We start from the raw sequence: 6,000 nt of genomic DNA, 5'->3' as shown, positions 1-6,000 counted from the left end.
TAAAGAACAAAAACATCAGACTACTATAAGGAAATTTCAAGGGAACATCGTTTGATAACTTGGAATTTTAACAACCTGTATATTAACTACAATGCTAAAGCTAATGATAAAACACGTGTTTTGCATTTAAGACCTAGATTAACAGGAAAAATTAAACAAAATGAAGGCAACCTAATGTTTTATACAACTTTTAAGTTAAAAAATGTTTTTGCTCATGCATTTGCATTTGTAGATTACGAGCTGTAGAGTTTATAAAGCAACAAATTTGAATCTGAATAATTATCATGGCTAAATAGTGCTTTTCTGCTTTGATGATACAAAGGTTTTAAATATGATGTAAAAACATAATACGATTTGGCATATGAGCTTTACGTTTGATATCAAAAATTCATTTTCTGAACCTTAAAGGTAATAGTTTTTTGATTAGACATTAGCATTTAACGTTTATCTCAATCAGAGTCTAGAACTGGAAATTTCTATGATTTGCCAGGTTTCTTGGTTGTTTACTACATTTTATATTATAATTTTAGTAACATAATTCTAAATATAACTACGATAATTTTGTCAATATGTGGAACCTTCCAGATTGGAAATTTCCGTTCAGTATGAGTTTTTCTTTAAGAAAATGCCAATTGTGACTTTTTGTGATGTCAGGCACAGGACTATAAGCTATTTTACCGGAAATATTATTTATTAGTGATACTGAGGAAAAATCAGGTATAGTATTATTTGATTCATTTATTAATTTATTAATTTGGTTTGGATTTTTGTAATTCAAATTATTTAATTCAAGCAAATCTTCCCTGGAAATGCAAAGTGCTTTTCAAGAATAACATTCTTGGAAATAGATACTTGAAATTAAATTGAGATTTCAAATACGGATATATTATTGGATTGTATTATTAAGATCCAAGAAAAGATCATTGGCACATCGTGACTACACTGGAAACCCCAAGCACACCAACACTTCCAGTGTTGGATTTAATTTGGATATCCATTAATGTTTAATTATAATTTTAATCATTAGAACTCGTGCCTGTAATTCGATGATTTTTTCTTGGATTTAAATCGCAATACCTATGTTTCTCCTTTTTACATTTTCACTTTGCATTCTAGAGGAATAAATTACCTGTTGAATTGTTTCAAGCTTGCTCAGGTCACCTAGTAGTCAGGGTTGCGAGATGCGAGTCATACTTAAGACTTATAAAACGTGGTACTTAGAGCTGCCTCGCAAACCGCTAAACTTTAAGAGGTTAGTGTTAGGACTGGTCGGCCGGGTGTAAGGATAATGTGACTGGATAGGTCATCATGCTACCTGTCTGCGACATGATGCCCCAGTGCTAGGCATCACTATAAACTGCAACACTGCATATATTGTAGCGATATGACTGAATCATCCTTTAAAAATCAAAATCGCACAGACATACTTATACACACACGCGCTCTTTTATATTACTTGTTTTACGATCATAGGGTCGTAAGTGCATGAAAACGTTTAAATCCCCCCTCCCGATCCCTAAACAGTTTGTTAACATGTATTTGACGACTGTTAGACGAGGCTCGGCTAGCGTGGGTACGTGGGAAAGCCTGCCAGTAGCTTCTCGTGAGTCGGTGGTTCTTCCCTGGGTTTTCCAGGGTTCTTCCTCCACCAGCTATACTGGCCGCCATGTATAGCCTATCTTGTGCTAAAAAATGACGTTAAACCCTAGAACAACAACAACAACAACTATTAGACGCTTATGGATTCTTTAATTTAGTCGCTTTCACCCGTCTCCATAGATAAAGTGTTCCATTTTCCAACGGTTAATGAAAATTTGACTGGTAATGAAGAATTACTTTGGCTTGTTTTGAATGGAAGTTGTTTAGAGTACGCAAAGTATAGCGAGCAATATCATTAACAGCTGGTGGAATCATATTTGTGAGATAGGAAGAGACTGTGACTCTGTTGTCTGCATTCAAGATGTTTCCATCCTATTACTCAATTAAAGCTATAATATATACTAATAAAGTTGCTCCAGTCGGAATGTCTTCAATTTGCAATTTATTTTCGTGATCACCTTGCTTAACGTATTATACAGTAGTCCCAAATCATACTGACATATTCCAAAACATGTATTATAAAAACATATATATCATTTCTAAGGTTTTCTATGAAAATAAAATTTGATTGTACTTAACATTATTCCTATCCATGCCTTTTCTTTAGTACATTATACTTGTTTCCATGAGGAAAAACTCCAAGATAATTATGTGACTCAGATTCTACAGTGTTAGGAGATATTGTAAGGGATATGGTTTTCGAAGAGTAAACCAGTGGTATAAAATGTCAATTATTCGCCACCTGAGACATATTTTTGGTAACGCGAATTGGCATAAAACAATTACTCGTTGGGTTCTGGGACATCACATTCCGATTGGTTTGGTGAATATATAAATCTATGTAATTATCTTTCTCTCTCTCTCTCTCTCTCTCTCTCTCTCTCTCTCTATATATATATATATATATATATATATATATATATATATATATATATATATATATATATATATATATAGCACAATGAAAACATACCCGACATTATTACTTCTTGTCTTTGCTTCGACACCGGTAGAAGACAATTTTTAAACCTATATATTTGGGCTTTTAAATGGTTACGTATGGTAAATACATACCTGCCACAAGAAACAGCGAACTTTCGCTGTCTTTGTCCTCTGATAAAGTTCAAACATAAGGAAACAATAGCTCGTTTTCTGTTTCTGACCACAATTTGTAACCGTATACTACACACAATTGGCAGTTTCTACTTGAAATGACTGTGTCGTCCATTCGTTAGAGGTTAGAGTTGGTTCTAAAATGACGTGATACATAACAGCAACCCCAATCTTTGCCAAGTGACACACTGTAGTCGGTCATTTTGTTAACTCTAACCCTTCAGAAATTTCACAGGTTGAATTAAGTTTAGAAGTAAAATAAATATTTGCCTACACACAGTTGTCTAAAAATAGCAAGAACAAGTTACCTTTTAAGCGATTTCTTAATAATTGTTATTTTAACCTGAACAAACTTTTAATTGGATAGTTCCAAAATAAAATCAGCATAATTTGATTGCACCAGATAATTTCTTTGTTTCGTTAGCTATAAAAACAAAAGGAGTAGTAAGAATGCAGTGGTGAATACGTGTAAAAGATGATATAACTTTTTCGTACGCCAGTGACAATCGTCTCGGTATGAATGACTACATCATTGCCGTGATATTTATTAAGAAACAAATACGATGGTAAGTGGATTAAATGCTCAGCACTCTAGTACTAAAGCTATACAGGTCGAAGTATGTGGCAATCGTACTAGTACTAAAGCTATACAGGTCGAAGTCTGTGGCAATCGTACTAGTAATAAAGCTATACGGATCAGAGTCTGTGGCGATTGTACTGATAATGAAGCTATACAGGTCGAAGTCTGTGGCAATCGTACTAGTACTAAAGCTATACAGGTCGAAGTCTGTGGCAATCTTACTAGTACTAAAGCTGTACAGGTTGAAGTCTGTGGCAATCGTACTAGTGCTAGAGTTATACGGGTCAGAGTCTGTGGCGATTGTACTAATAATAAAGCTATGCAGGTCGACGTCTGCGACAACAAATAAAATTTCAGAATACAATTTGACTTACAAATGCTTACAGGCCATTCTCTACTATATCGTTTTTGCTGTCCCTAAAAATGTAATATTTGATATTTTAATTCCTAAATATTAGAGGTCATTTAAAACTACCTAAATTATTAGAACCTATTATGTCCAAAAACATCTGATTCTTTCATTCGAAATAATCTTTTACTGAGATACACTTTAGTCATTCGTACAGGAACACTGCTAATGGATCTAAAGTCGAGCATTATGCAGATATCCTCCGATTCCTATGGGTGTTACATCCTCGTGTAAGTGTCAGATGTTGAAAGCTCACCGAGACATTATAAAGCCTAATTGGGAATGAAAGCCGACAGCGTTACATTCGATTTCATGGCGTCATCTTCTAATTGTTTGGTTTTTTTTTTTTTTTCATTTTTCATTCGTTTCTGTATTCACTATAGAAATCTATTTGGAAATATTGATAATTTGTGTCGAAGGATAAAATCTGTTGTAAGTAATATGCACTTAGAATTGGTAACGATTTAGAGAGTTATTTCTCAGGTTAAAATTTAAGCTGGAATAGTTGAAATCCAAATATTTGTAAACGTGTATCAGATTTGTATTATTATTGTTGCAATGCAATAAGTGACTGTCTTGAAATCACGAATACAATCTTTTTAATATTTATATTTCTTGTTTTCCAAATGCCACATTGAAATTCCATACAACTTTGTATGTCATCGACGCATATTTCAATAACAAAGTTGTCTCCAATATCAAACAAAATCTTCACTGATTGCATACAAATTCCAGCATTTTATTTTAATTCTCACGGGGATATCTCCATACTAATAACAATTGTACTCATGCACCGTGATCTTTCATTTATAGTTCAGCCTTCTTTCCTGTAACCCTTCATTTCACTTTACAGTTTATTTGGTTCTCTTCATTCGTTGATCCGGCGGCAATCTTGCAATTCATTCGTGTACCCAAGACATAATATGTAAGCTGCATCACCCCTTATTATTTCATCTCGTGATTTAAAAAAGCCAGCTTAATGAAGTAAATGATTAGTATTAATGGTTGTGCACCTAGAATACTAACACATTATACAATCTGTTTTTGTGTCTCTGCCACGTAACGCACAAACTTCTTAAGTATGGTTGCAGTGATTATGATTTCTAAAATTCTAGTTTTAAGCTTGGATTATATTTATAAATAGTTCGCGGCAATAACAAAAATGGTTTATTTTATATATCTTAATTTCACAAGAATTATACATCATTATGAATTATTGTAACATCATAATCCAAATTTTTAGGTCAGTTAGGAGATATACAATTCAAAACATAAATGCAAAAAAAAGAAATCATGATATTTAAGGTCATAAAATTTTTCCTTTTAAGCTATAGACTTAAAACCCTTTGAAGTGAAGCTACAAAACTTGATACACGTATGTGTCATTTGAAAAGAAAATTATATAATCGCATATGAACTTTATTGTGTTCTTTCAGGGCAATGGTCAAAGTTGAATACCGAGTGTGTGTATGCTTTCTCTTCCATATACAGGGATGTAACCAGGTAAAAACATTTATCTGAACAACAGTGTATGCTCGGTACCACAATGATAGAAAATTGATTCAATTTTGTGACATTCCGTCTTCTATAAACAAAATGCAATTTTGTTTAGATCAAAACGGATGAGCCAAGTTTGTAAATATCTACATTGCTAATAGTAAGTATGTGCATACCATATTTAATATTCTGTCCCCAAGAACACAGTCATTGACCTGTAAAAAGGCAAATACTTTGACATCTTTGTGCTAGCAAAAAATGTATATTTTATCACGATCAGGGATTTGTTTTTCACGTCAGGCAACAGTCGTGGTTATAAACTTTACGCACCTGTTATGTCAATTGTCAAGCCTGTTTTTATAATCGAATTTAAAGTTCATTATTAGATAATAGGGTTGTCATATATAGATAAAAGGACTACCATATATCGATAATGGAGACACTGTATACATACTACCATATTAATTATGTCAAAATATTCATTCGATATAAATGACTGCATTAAGTTAAAGATGTCGAATTTGAGACTTGTGTTTACAAGCATATATCGTTGGATATTCAGGTCAGGTCCACGTTCAAACAGAGTTTGATTTGTAGTTAAAGCGTAGGTCCTATACTCTGAAAACCCTCTCATCATCTCGATTTGCCATTTCACTCATAAGTTAAAACATATTATTTGATTGTTCCTTCTTAAGTATGTGTTTCTACGGGACTAATATTTGCACAGGCTAAAAGACAACTCGTTTTAATAAATGTTGTAATTGAATTTATGTCGTTTATTGCTAATTTGTGTTTGTAAATT

Source organism: Sinohyriopsis cumingii, chromosome 3 (assembly GCF_028554795.1).
Source record: "Sinohyriopsis cumingii isolate HCF-2022 chromosome 3, ASM2855479v2, whole genome shotgun sequence".
Classification (NCBI taxonomy): domain Eukaryota; kingdom Metazoa; phylum Mollusca; class Bivalvia; order Unionida; family Unionidae; genus Sinohyriopsis; species Sinohyriopsis cumingii.
Note: the sequence above shows the minus strand (reverse complement) of the source record.